This window comes from Oryctolagus cuniculus, chromosome 16 (assembly GCF_964237555.1).
Source record: "Oryctolagus cuniculus chromosome 16, mOryCun1.1, whole genome shotgun sequence".
In the NCBI taxonomy this organism is placed as follows: domain Eukaryota; kingdom Metazoa; phylum Chordata; class Mammalia; order Lagomorpha; family Leporidae; genus Oryctolagus; species Oryctolagus cuniculus.
This window is the reverse complement of record NC_091447.1, coordinates 17,991,472-18,004,314: the sequence shown is the minus strand read 5'-3', so window position 1 is coordinate 18,004,314 and position 12,843 is coordinate 17,991,472. Positions and strand designations below refer to the sequence as shown.

Below are 12,843 nucleotides of genomic sequence, written 5' to 3'. Positions count from 1 at the left end.
GGATGTTCCTCGTGATTGGAGGGGGAGTGGAGCAGGTGCAGGGTGACAGCCCTCCCAGGAGAAGGGGCTCAGTGTGGGACAGAAGGGGGACTCTGTGCCCAGTAGTTGACCCTGTGCTGGGAAGCCCTGTGACCCCACCCCAGGAGGGCCCCCTCCATCTCCAGCCTCCCCGGGAGCAGCTGCCTGTAGGCGCACAGTGGGAGGAGCTGCAGCGTATAGAACGCTGGATTGGAGAAATCCCCTTAGTTCAAACAGGCACAAGAGGCTGGGTGGAGGATCAGCAGAAGCAGTTTATTAACACTGACAGGCCCAGCGGAATCACCTCCCAAGGCTGGGCGTCCGATCCAGGTGTCTTACAACATGTACAGGTTCATCAGCATCATGCCTTCCCAGTTATTGCATAGTGGGTTTAGCTGCAGCCTGCGGGACTCAGGACCACCCGAGAGGAACCTGAGACCACACGTACAGGGAACTTGAGAAGGGGGGGCAGGTTTACAGAAAACTGAGATGAGGATACCTGCGCAGACAGGTCAACACCTATGGAGAACAGAGATTTGAATGACCACCCAGACATGCCAGTACCTTTGGGGAACTGGAACGGGGGTTACAGTAAACAGAGATTAGGACATCTGCCCTCCTCAGGGGCCTTGTCCTGGTCACAGCCTAACGTCCTTGTCAGCAGGACAGCAGACCCAGCTCTGAGCTGGCTGGGCCTCAGCTTCCAGGAGGTGCCCCAACAGGCGCACACTGCTCCGGTCCGTGACACCGCAGGGACGTCTCTTCCTCAGTCCTCCTAGGATCTTCCTGGACAGTGCCCTTCCTGGAACGCAGTGTGGGATCACAGTGACAGGACCGGTTCCACCCCTTGCTCATGCATCCCCAGGAGGACTGCTGGGTTCAGAGCTGAGTGAGGTCCCCTCCCCAGGAGGGCCTCCTGGAGCCCACCCCCACCCAGGGCACACGGCTGAGTGCTTCTGGGGGCCTGGAGGCTTCTGGACCCCGAGCATCCCATTCCTGCCACGCTGACCATGAGGGCTGCCAGGAGGCTGAGGGGAGCAGGCAGGGTGGCGTGTGTGTGTGTGTGTGTGTGTGTGTGTGAGGATGGCAGTGCTCACCTGCGAGGCCAGGTCCACGGCATCAGATGGCAACTAGCTCAGGAGGACACAGGCCAGGTGGGCTCCAGGAAAGTCCTGGTTCCTGTGACATTCACTGCATTTCAGCCACAGTCTGGGTACCCCGTGTTCTGTGTGCAGGGACGAGGGCTTGGGATGCACTCCAGAGAAGATGGAGCAGGAACCCACAGAGCCCACCCTGTCCCTGGGGCAGCCCCTCAGTCACAGGTGTCCTCAAGCCTCCAGACCACACATGGGCACCCGCACAAAGGGGATCCACTCACCTCAACACCTGCAGCTCTCTGCAGTGGAACGAATCCCACTGTGTTTGCTTAGGGCCTGAGGTGTCCATGTCCACAGGGTCCTCCCTCCTAGGTCAGGCATGAGGAAGGTCAGCTGTAGCCGGGTGAACACACCCTTCTTCCCCAACAAGGCATCCACTCTGCTGGGCTCTGAATGAAGGCGGGGGCATGTGGGCACAGGGGAGGGGCATGGCCAGCCCTGCATGCCTGGGACATGCAGGCAACAAGAAAAATAGGTCAGGGGCCAGCAATGTGACACAGTGGGTTAACGCCCTGGCTTGAGGCGCTGGAATCCCATATGGGCACCGGTTCAAGTCTTGGCTGCTCCTCTTCCCATCTAGTTCTCTGCTATGGCCTTGGAAAGCAGTACAAGATGGCCCAAGTCCTTGGGCCCCTGCATGCGACTGGGAGACCTGGAAGAAGCTCCTGGCTCCTGGCTTCAGAGCGGCACAGCTTTGGCCATTGCAGCCATCTGGGGAGTGAACCAGCAGATAGAAGACCTCTCTCTCTGCCTCTCCTCTCTCTGCGTGACTCTGACTTTTGAGTAAATAAATAAATCTTAAAAAAAAAAAAAAAAAAAAAAAAAAAACAGGTCAGAGCCCCCAGGGCCGCTACACGCGGCTCAGCACGTCGGATGCGCAGGGGGCAATGACGCAGGCTGCTGCTCCTTTGGGAACTTGGTCATCCTGGAAATAGGCACTGAGTTCAGCTTAGGGACTGCTGCTAGCGCCACTTGACCCTGGCAGCTCAGTCTGCCTTAGCAGAAGGTGTTTAATCACTGGCCTCCTGGGAACGGGGTCCAGGGCTATTCATGGACCACAGCCACACACATGCTCTGTCCTGGTCTCAGTGTGGTCAGGAAGGGGCTGAAGGCTTGACCTTGCTTGGCCCAGTAGGACATAGTCCCTGGGACCCCGCCTTGCTGAGGTGTCCTGGGGCAGGGGATCTGCAGCTCCTGGGAGGGAGACACCCACGGGCACAGGAGGAACCACTGGGCAGGAGGGCAGGGCTCTGATCAGAAGGAGGGTACAGAGGGTGGTGCTGGGCACTGGGGCACCTGTGCCAGGCAGGCCCATGGGGAAAAGCCCATTTCCTCTCAGAGCAGAGGCAGAACAGGGTCTGGGCCCAAAGCCCTTAGACTTGTAACTCTCTTTGTAAGTTGCTCTGGAGATGTGCAGGGACAAGGTTTGCAGAATGCCCAGTGGGGACAGAGGACGCCAGAGAGGAGGCTTGGCAGCCAATGCAGGGACCCCTAGAAATGCAGGGCAGCCTCACCTGTGGAACCCCCACCTCTGTGACTCCCACCCTTGGGACTCCCTCTTCAGTGGCTCCCACCTGGGTTGCCTGGCGGGGCCTGCGCTCTGCGTCTCAGAAGGGACCCTCCTGGAGCCACTGACTCCCACTGACCCTGAGGTTTATGCTTGCAGGGGTCCTGCCTGATTCCCCGGGGTCTTCTGAATTCTGCGTTTCCTCTCACAGAATCCTGCTCTCAGGAACAGGTGGGCCAAGTGACCCAGTTGAGGACACTCGGGAAATTCCATGTGTTGGGGGCCATGGAGCTTAAATCAGCCAGTGGTGTATTCCCTGCCTCCCATCAGCCTGGCAGGGAGACCCACCTGGGTAGGCAGCTGGGAGCCCCGCTGCTGGCGCCACCCCAGCACATGGCCTGGCTTCAGATCCCGCCTTGGCTGTCACGCCAGGGCAGTGAGGGCATCCTTCCCCGGGGAAGGCTCCTGTGTTGGGGTGCCTCTGGACACAGTGTCCCCCCCCCACCCCGAGCCCCAGTGCGCTCCAGCGGGAGCGGGTTCCTCTCGTCTCCTCCCCAGCCCTCAACATCCTCAGCACTCTGCTTTCTGCGTTGAAGGATCAGAAATCTGGGCTGGGCACAGGCGGTGTGAGTGAGGTGCTGCTTGAGATCTGGAATCCCACACTGCAATCCCCCCTGCAGTGCCCGGGTTCCACTCCCTGCTCCGCCCCCTGTTGTAGCCTCCTGCCAGTGCGCAGCCTGGAGGGCAGCAGGTTAAGGGCTCCGCATTTGCTGTCTGCACTGGATGGAGTTCCAGGCTCCCCTGCTTTGGCCTGGCTCCACCCCTGCTGTAGTGGGCATTTGGAGGAGTATATATGATGACAGGAGGTCTCTCTGTCTCTTTAAGTAAACCAACAAACAAAGAATCATACATTTAAAACACTCACAAATTCTCCAGCACAGCCTCCACGCTCAGGTATCCTTGGTCTCCCTGCTGCCTGGCATTTGGGTCTGGAGCTCAGGACTTCCCAGTGCCACATGTCCAGGTGTGGGCAGAGCCAGACTCCAAGCAGCATTACTCTCCTTCCCTTGTCCTCCTGCCGTCTGAAGTCACCCTGTCACCTGTCACACATGAGCAAGGAGTGATGGGGCAGCCTGTGGGAAGAGCCCCCACACGCACTGCTCTGATCCCACATTGGCTACCCCGAGACACTGACTACTGCCCCCTACCCTCAAGTAACCCACTCTTGCCCTCTCCTCCTTCCAAGGGCAGGGGATGCCAGGGACCCACGACAGCACCAAGTGGCCCCACCTGCACCCTCTGACCTCCCTGCCATGGAAGGAGCCCCTCCTGGGGCCCAGCATCTCGCTCTCTGCCCCCTCCTCCCTTCTCTACAGAGAGAGCTTAAGCACTCCCTTGAGACGCTGCCTGTCCCTGGGCTCCCTGGAGTGGACTTCCCGGGGCTTTTGAGGACTGTGGGGCAGGGACTGAGGGGGAATGACCGGAAACCCAGCCCCTTGCAGGTTCTGGGTGTGTGTGCTGTAAGCCAACATGTAGGCAGCTGGTGTGGGGCTGGTGTCAGGGTGGCTGTCCTGGCTGCTGCCCCTGACAAAGCCCTAAACTGTGCTGGGAGCCGCTGTGACAAAGGGTGGGCTCCAGCCTGGATGTGGGCACCTGGCCAGTCTGCTGACCAGGTGGGGATCACCTGGCTCCCAGATCCCCACAGACTGGAGGCCGGGGCAGGAGTGGGGAGGGGAGCCTTGTGGAGGACACAGGTGTGGGTCAGGATCCCAGCCAAGCAGGGCGGACATGGGGGACCCTGACAAGCACAGCGAGTGTGGCTCTGCTCCTGTTTCTCTCCCCAGGCCCCCCAGAGAGGGACCCCTCCCCTCAGCTCTGGCCTTGCTTGGGTGCTCTCAAGCCATGAGGCAGTTTTCCAAAATTACTCCAGGGCTGCCTCCCTGTTAGCAAAAAGAAGCCAAGCAGGGCCAGGGACTCTGTTTCCTTAGAACAAGGAGAGCAGCCAGCCCAGCTTCCCAGACCCCAAGGCTCCTGCCCTGCACCTCCCAAGTCCCAGGCCATGGTCCCGGGAGGGGTCAGCTGGCATCCTGGCATCCCCAGGACTCTCCTGGTCACAGTAGGTCCCAAATCCAGACCGCTGGTACCCAGGCAGCCCGGGGCCCCTCCCTGATCAGGATGCTCAGAGGGCCCTGTGTTGTGGCCTTCTGTAGATAACTGATCCCACCCCTGGAGGCCACCACACTGGGCCCCTCAGAGTGACCAGGGACAGCTGCTCTGTCTACAGACAACTGCCCAGGGACCTGAGGGGTGCGTCTACGTGGTGCTGAGCTGGCCATCAGCAGTGGAGCCTCTGCTGTGCTCTGCCCTGGGGGAGGGGACAGAGCAGGTACTGCACGGGTCAGCCAGGGCTCTGAGGTCCTTCGTGGGGGAAGGGCTCTAGCCATGGGGTTCTGATGAGCCTGGCTGTGCCCAGGATGGCTGGGTGGGTGCCAAGCCCTGTGCTGAACGTCCCTTCAGGAGGGTACTGGACCCTGGGCCAACCCAGAGAGGTGACCTTGGACTGAAGGGGCAGGAAGCAGAGACAGTTCTTCAGAAACTCCTGCCAACCGCAGTTCCATAGGACAGGGCCCCTAAGGCCCCCAGGAACTCAGACTTTTCTCAGAGAAGCAGCTGCTAAGGGGTAATTAGCAGTGCCCTTGGAAACAACACTCATCAGGTGACAGTGACCGCATCTGTGTGCAGCCAGCACTCAGAGGGAGGCGTTGTTTAGGCCACAGGCCCCGCCCCACTGCAGCTGGCCCTGGGCAGGTGGGCCCTGAGCACCCGCTGCTCCCCTGTACATCCCTGGGCTCCACATTATGAATCCACTGAACCCCTTTCTGATTTTGGCAGGCAGATAGGGTGAAATTAATTAGATTCATGAGCTGAAAACCACACTGCCCCTACGTGATCTCATCTGCATCCACTCACCTACCAGTCAGGCTACATAACCACTCATCTTTAGGAAGCCAATAAGAGGCGTGGGGCACCCTGGCACCGCCCCTGTTCCCAGCACACCTCTCGGGCTGCGGCCTTTTGGCCATTTCTCCCTGTTGATGCCCACGTGACACCATGCTATTCGTGGTCTGTGCTGTCAGCACGGTTCTTCTCCCACGCGGCTCCAGCCTGTGAACACGCGCACGTGGCCCCTGATCTGCTCTCTGCCTGGCATGGAACTCCCAGTTCACCTTTCTGAACGCTTCTCCCTTATTCTCTCACTGTCCCCCAAAATTCTGAACTTTTACTGTACTGCCTGTCTGTTTATGTCTAAGTTTAGAATGCCTCTCTAAACTTGAGACAAGATCCCGAACTATTACTTTGAAAATATGCTCCCCAATATAGCTTCCAGGTCACAGGCCGGGCTCAGGGCACAGTCCTGCTAGGCGCACCATCCCTCCCTGTATAGGAAGGTGACGGTGACGATCCTCCCCACCCTGCATCATACCGTGTCCTCTGAGGAGGGTCTCAGGTCAGGTCTGACAGGCCCCCAAGGACCCTAGGACCAGGGATAGCAAGGACTGAGTGGCTCTGCAGGAACTCACCCGACTGTCATCTGGGGTCAGATTGGAGGGTCCACCCCACAGACGCACGATACCCATGAGGGACACTGGCCTCTGCCCTTCTCTCCAGATTAGACTGAAAAGTCCCCAGGACCCCGCCTGTTCTCATGGAGCCCCACAATGTCTCTAGCTTACCGACCCCGCACCCACAGAGAGCTGGTGCCACTTCCCGCCCTCAGCACCCCACGCCTCCGAGTGTGTGTTCCCTTCTGGGCCAGGAATGAGCTGCTCCGGGACCTGACCCGCCACCCTCAGAAGCCCAGTCCTCCACACAGCCTCAGTCTGAACAAGAGGTCTTGTTCCCTTCTGGAAAGTTCTCCACCCTTCCCACAGGGAATAGTGCACCTGCTCTTCCACCTCTCCAGTCCCACCAGATGAGACTGTCCCTAACCATGCATGGAAGGAGGATTCCCACAACAGGGAATTAGCCACTCGGTAACACGTATGACACTCACAACATGTGTCACCACCCCTAACATCTACTCCCCAAACACTCATCACTTAAACCACACCCCACAAGACTCCCGGTCTCTCCCCATGCCCATGCCCACTACCCACACCGCCCCAGCACTGACCATCCCCTGTGTCTACAGCACTGCCTGCTCCCACGCTGGATGGAAATGAAATCTGGCACTCGTGACTTCGTGCATCTGACCTCACTGGCAGTGTTCATGGTTCCTCCGGGCAGCTGCGGTGCCAGACCCCACTCCTGTTCATGGCTGAGCGCTGCTCCACTGCACCGACCCACCTGCTGGCGCCTGCCTCTTCCTCTGCTGGGGGCGTCAGGGCTGGGCCCCTCCTGCCGTGCTGAGCAGTGCTGCTGGGCACACGCGGGGACGGGACTCGAGTCCCTGTGTTCAGTTCTTTGCTCAGATGGCTCCTGCAGGCTCTCCTGCTGCCTGCTCTGGCCTTCCCTCTGTGCACAGTGAGGCTCAGTGCCCCTCCCTTGGCAGCTGCTCTGACTGACAGCTGGAGGGCACTGGGAGGCTGCTCACCCACAGCACTCCTGGGGCAGGCTCCAGAGGGAAGGCTGTTTTATTCACAAAGACAAAAAAGAACCAAGAGAGCAGTCAGGCAGCGAAATGCCCCAGGCCACGGAGCTATTTGAGGAGAGGGGGGCTCCCTGCTCAGCTCTCAGGTGTCTGTAGTTGACCCCACCTCCTGGCCTGCCTCTTCTCCCATGAGTGATCCCACCCTACTTCCTACCATCACCCTCACCCCCAGCCCCGCCCCAGCCCTGCCCCCTGTTTCTACACCCCCTGAAGCCAGGCAGTCCCTAGAAGGAACAGAGCTGCAGACTCCACAGGGGTCAGCCCACTGGGACACAGGGCAGGACAAGCAGACAGTGGGAGACCTGGAGTGCCCCAAGACTCATGGGTGGAGTCACTCTGCATGTCATGCTGAATGAAGTGACCAGTGGCATGGGGGGCTCAGTCAGTGGTGCCACAAAACACGTGCGGCACCAGGAGTCTAGGGAACAATCAACACAGGCAGGGGGTGAAAGAGTCCGATCGCCCTGATGGGGACACTCCAGGCTGCTCACTGACCTCAGAGAGCACAGCCCTGTCCCCAGCTCCCGGGAAGCCTGGCTGTGGCTCAGCGGCCGCTCCACACTGGTCAAGCCCTGGATCCTGACCAGGGCCACCCCAGGGCTTCCTCCGGAGTGCACATCAGAGCTGTGACACGGGCACTCGGGTGTCAGCCACCATCAGCCACACAGAGCAGTCAGCCCCAGGTGCACACGGGCCCCTGAGCCTGGCAGCTCATCTCAGCTTTGGGCTCTAAGTGGAACCACTCTCCAGGTGCGGGTGGGTGCAGCTGGCCCTCGGGGTGGGCGGTGGGCTCAGCTTGCGCAATGTAGAGAGCAGGGGCGCCCTGTCCCAGGGAGTGATGGGGGCTCCTGCTCCTCAGCTTCCACCTCAGGACAGGGGAGGGTGCCAGCCTTACTGGCAAATGGTCCAGGGACCAGATGGGAGGCTGGGATGTGCTGAGAGGGACAGTGGCCTGTGTGTGGTCAACTTGTGCCAAGGAGGAGGGTGCAGGTCTGAGCCCAGCTCTGTCTCCTCCCAGCTGTGGCACTGGCTGCCCCCAGCCCTGCACTGGGGCAGGAGTGGGTAATGCTGGTGCAACAGTGGACAGTAGGGACAAGGCGTGGGGGTGTAGGGGAAGCACAAAGCCTTTGGGGGAGACATTGTGTGAGGAGGGGCTCGGCACAGGGGCTTCAGGAAGTGACCTCACGTGACTGGTGACGACCTCACAGCGCTGGGTGCCCCGGCAACCAGCCCCACATTCCAGAGCTGGGTCTGAGCCAGTACACTTGGTGGGGACTCACTCAGGAAGATGTTCCTCTGCTGTATCCCGCGATGCCGAGGCCCAGGCCCCAGGAACCCCTGCTGTGGGCGCCTTGCCCAGTGGAGGGGACGCTGGGCCAGCCCTCACCCCCGACGCACCTGGTGCTCCTACCAGAGCAAGGGCAGGGTGAGACTGGTAGCCAGGACAGGGATCTGTGGGCCAGGCCATCCTTGGACCCCACCTGGGGAGCCCACAGCCCCTAGGAGTTGGGGAAGAATCAGGGGGCCACTTCACCCGCCTGGGGAGCAGGTGGAGTTTGGAGGTGGGGGGAATCTGAGGCCCAGAGCTGGGGAGGAGGTTGAGGGAGCATGAGGCTCACAGCCACCAGGGTGTGGAGGGGTCCCCGGGACTGTGTCTTTCCTGCCACGTGCAAAGGGTCCCTGTTCTTCTCTCCTAGGGCCAGGACGAGTCAGCCCCAGCCCTGGCACAGCACAGCGGGCTGGGCATTGCCAGCATCCTGCACATGCACCGGCCGCCTACGCCGGGTTACCTGTGTGTGGTGGAGCAGTGGACAAACTTGTCCACAGCCCAGGAGCCCCCGTCAGCGGCGTTCCCCAGCACGCACAAACCACGTGAGGTGGCGCTCAGTCCCTCAGTGCTGGTGACAGCACAGGTGGAGGCCTGGGGGCCCCCAGAGGCCCACCTCCCAGTGGGGGCAGTGGGGCCCGATGGCTCTGCCTGTGCCAGAGCTGAGACAAGACCAGAGCCAGCCCTGGCCCCAGACCTCGGAGCTGGGGTGCCACCGCAGAGCCCTGACCTGCCCCCAGAAGCCCCGCTGGAGCTGTGTCTGCCCCTGGCAGATGAGCAGGTGGTCGAGAAGGCCCTGGGCACAGCCACGCCCCCAGTCACCGAACTGCTTCCAGTGGTGGCCCTGGCAGGAGAGGATGCTGGGAAGGAGGCCCTGGAGCCATGGGTGTGGGGGGCAGCTGAGCCGGAGCCCAGTGTGTCCCCAGCTGCCGCCAGGGACGCTGCAGGGGCAGCAGAGGCAGCTCTGGCCCCGCCCCCAGCCCCAGCTCCTGAAGTCCCCCCTGCCCCACCCCCAGTGCAAGACCCGTCCCTCCCCTCCCCCATGATCGTTTACTATTCCGTACTCATTCCCGTTTTCCTCATGTTCTGCTCCATGTTTACTGCGCTGCTCAATAAAAAGTAGCCTGCTGCTGAGGGCCAAGTGTGCGGGCAGTGCAGCGCCAGCTCCCCGGGCCGGGGCTCCCCTCCCAGCTCTCTGCAGAATGGGCCCAGCCGGGAGGTGGGCACGTGGGAGGACACTGGTAACGCAGGGGGCACAGTGAGAGCAGCACTCGCAGACAGGGAACCACTGCTGGGACGGCTGAGAAAGGCAGGGGACCAGGGACAACTCCGGACCCGTGAGCTCCCGGGCTGGGCCCTCCCCACCCAGCTCTCTGCAGAACGGGGCCAACGCCAAGGACTGAGATCCTCTGGAGGGGACACTGACACATCCCAGGGGCACAGACACTGCTGTCTGTCTTGGACAGGGAGCAGTGACTGCTGGGAAGGCCGAGGAAGACAGCCAGCAGGGAGACACTGTCATGGCTGGGGCAGCGCCTCCTCATGGTCAGGGACGCGGGCTCTGGGGTTAGATGGAACTGACCTGCAGTGGGACTGCCCATGCAGCCTCAGTGTCCTCATCTGTGAAATGGGATGGAGCCCCGCCCCCAGACATCACAGGGACAGGGAATGGGACGGCCTGCCCCTCCCTGCACACACTGGGAGCCCCCAGCTCCCGGGATGAGGAGTGCATAGTGGGAACAAGGAAGCAGGGGTGGGGGCTTTCTCCCACTGAGGACAGAGCCTCGGGTCGGGGGCCATGCTCACACAAGAGCCAGCACAGTCCCTGTTCCTGTGCTCAATAGGGGGGCTGGCAGAAGCACAGCAGGGATTCGCCCAGCTGTGGGAGCCCTGATGTCCACAGCACAGGACAGGAAGTGGGCTGGGTCCATGACCCCCACGTGACCTCAGACAGCCTGCTGTGCAGGTGGATCCTGGACAACCCTAACGACGGTGACCAGCCCTGTCTCTGACCTCCTGGGATGTGCAGGGCCCAGGCCAGGCCCTGGGCACCACGTGTCACCCATAGGAAAGCCACTGCTGTCACCCTGGGTTTGTAGATGGGGAACAGCTCTGAGAGGGAAGCCCCTGCCCAGGTCTCGGCTGTGGTGGCGCTGAGGTGTGGCTTCCCTTCCTCATGCTGTGAGCTTCAACTGTGGAGGGCAGGGGTGTAGAGGGGGGTGGGAGGACATGACCCTAAGGGCAAACAGGGAGGCCAGAGTGCACAGCAGCAGGGCGGAGGGGGCAGGAAGGGTGTGAACTTCTCTGAGAGGCTACAGCCCCAGGCATTTTCTTAATGGGCTTCTCAGCTGGTCCACTAGGCTGGGGCTGGGCTGTGAGGAGGAAGCTGGGGCACTGGGAAGCTGACAGGTGTGTTCCTGGGAATGGCCTGGATCAGACCCAGAGATGTCACCATCCACAGGAGAGCCCCCATCCGGAAAATGCCCAGATCACCACCAGACCCACCCTGGGCACCTGTCAGCCTGGAGCCCCAGTGCAGTCCACCTGGAGGGAGTGGGTGGGGTGGGTGCACCTGACCAGGGGAGCCCAGGTGTATTGCGGTTTGGCTGCCTTGGGAGGGAGGAGCCCCAGGCGACCGTGCACCCCAGCACCAGCCCGGTCTGCAGGTGACAGGTGGGAGGACGCCAGAGTGGAGAGGTCAACACTCAGGACAGCCGAGTCCACAGCTTCACGGACAGGAGCTGGGGGTCACTGCAGTTCCCAATGGCAGGGGCTGCTGGCAGGACCCCTACCACACCACCCTTGGAGCTCAGTCGGAGGTCATCCCACCCAGACTCTGCATGGAACCAGACGTCCTGGTGGGACAGGGCACTCCAGAGGGGCAGGACACGGTGGGCAGTGGCCAGAGCAAGGTGGCCGCCATGGCTGCCTTGGCGACATGGATACAAACAGCTGAGGGTGACTGAGCCCTGCAGGGCCCCTGTCCTCACACGGGTCTCTCTGCATCTCACCCCTCAGTGACAGAGGAGCATGAGGTCCCACTGCCCTGATCAGGAAACAAGGCTCAGAGCTCTTTTCTTTTCTTTTTTCACAGGCAGAGTGTACAGTGAGAGACAGAGACAGACAGAAAGGTCTTCCTTTGCCGTTGGTTCACCCTCCAATGGCCGCCGCGGCCGGCGCGCTGCGGCCGGCACACTGCGCTGATCCAATGGCAGGAGCCAGTTACTTATCCTGGTCTCCCACGGGTTGCAGGACCCAAGCACTTGGGCCACCCTCCACTGCACTCCCGGGCCACAGCAGAGAGCTGGCCTGGAAGAGGGGCAACCTTTGACAGAATCTGGCACCCCGACCAGGACTAGAACCCGGTTTGCTGGCGCTGCAAGGTGGAGGATTAGCCTAGTGAGCCGCAGCACCAGCCCAGAGCTCTTTTCTCTGTGTTCTACTGATTGACAGAGCCGAGGGTGAACCCAGACGTGCCAGAACCCGTGAGGCCTGCCTGACAAGGAAACTGTGCCCAGATGCCGTGGGAGGGACCTCTTGATCATGCTTTTCCTGACCCTCGGTTCCTGGTGCTAGAGAGAGGGCGCTTTATTTATTATGATTTATTTATTTATGGTCGGCGCCTCAGATCAATTGGCTAATCCTGCGCCTGCAGTGCCAGAACCCTGTCCCCGTCGGGGCGCCGGATTCTGTCCTGGTTGCTCCTCTTCCAGTCCAGCTCTCTGCTGTGGCCTGGGAGTGCAGTGGAGGATGGCCCAAGTGCTTGGGCCCTGCACTCACCTGGGAGACTTGGAGAAGCACCTGGATCCTGGCTGCATATCAGCGCGGTGTGCAGGCCACAGCGGCGATTAGGGGGTGAAACAACGGAAAAAAGGTAGATCTTTCTCTCTGTCTCTCTCACTGTTCACTCTGCCTCTCAAAAAGAAAAAAAGATTTATTTATTTATTTGAAAGGATTACAGAGAGGCCTTCCATTCTCTGGTTCACTCTCCAAAATGGTCTCATTGACCAGGGCTGTGCCAGGGCGATGCCAGGAGCCAGGAGCTTCTTCTGGGTCTCCCACGTGAGTGCAGGGTCTCAAGCACTTGGGCCATATTCTGCGGCTTTCGCAGGTGCATTAGCAATGAGCTGGATCAGGAGTGGAGCAGCCAGAAATCCAACCAGCGCCCATGCTGGATGCCAAC

The 12,843-nt window shown here is 60.8% G+C and overlaps 1 long non-coding RNA gene across 2 annotated transcripts; it reads right to left on the bottom strand.

Moving 5' to 3' along the window:
- Nucleotides 1–270: 270 nt before the first annotated feature.
- Nucleotides 271–1,939, bottom strand: LOC103349427 (uncharacterized). Of its 2 annotated transcripts, none has more exons than XR_011383117.1 (3): nt 1,397–1,939; nt 1,116–1,243; nt 271–820 (listed from the first exon to the last, which is right to left on the bottom strand). It is a non-coding gene; the product is annotated as an uncharacterized lncRNA (long non-coding RNA). The 2 variants fall into 2 exon arrangements; XR_011383118.1 differs by having other exon boundaries at nt 271–537; nt 1,397–1,937.
- Between the last annotated feature and the right edge of the window lie 10,904 nt (nt 1,940–12,843).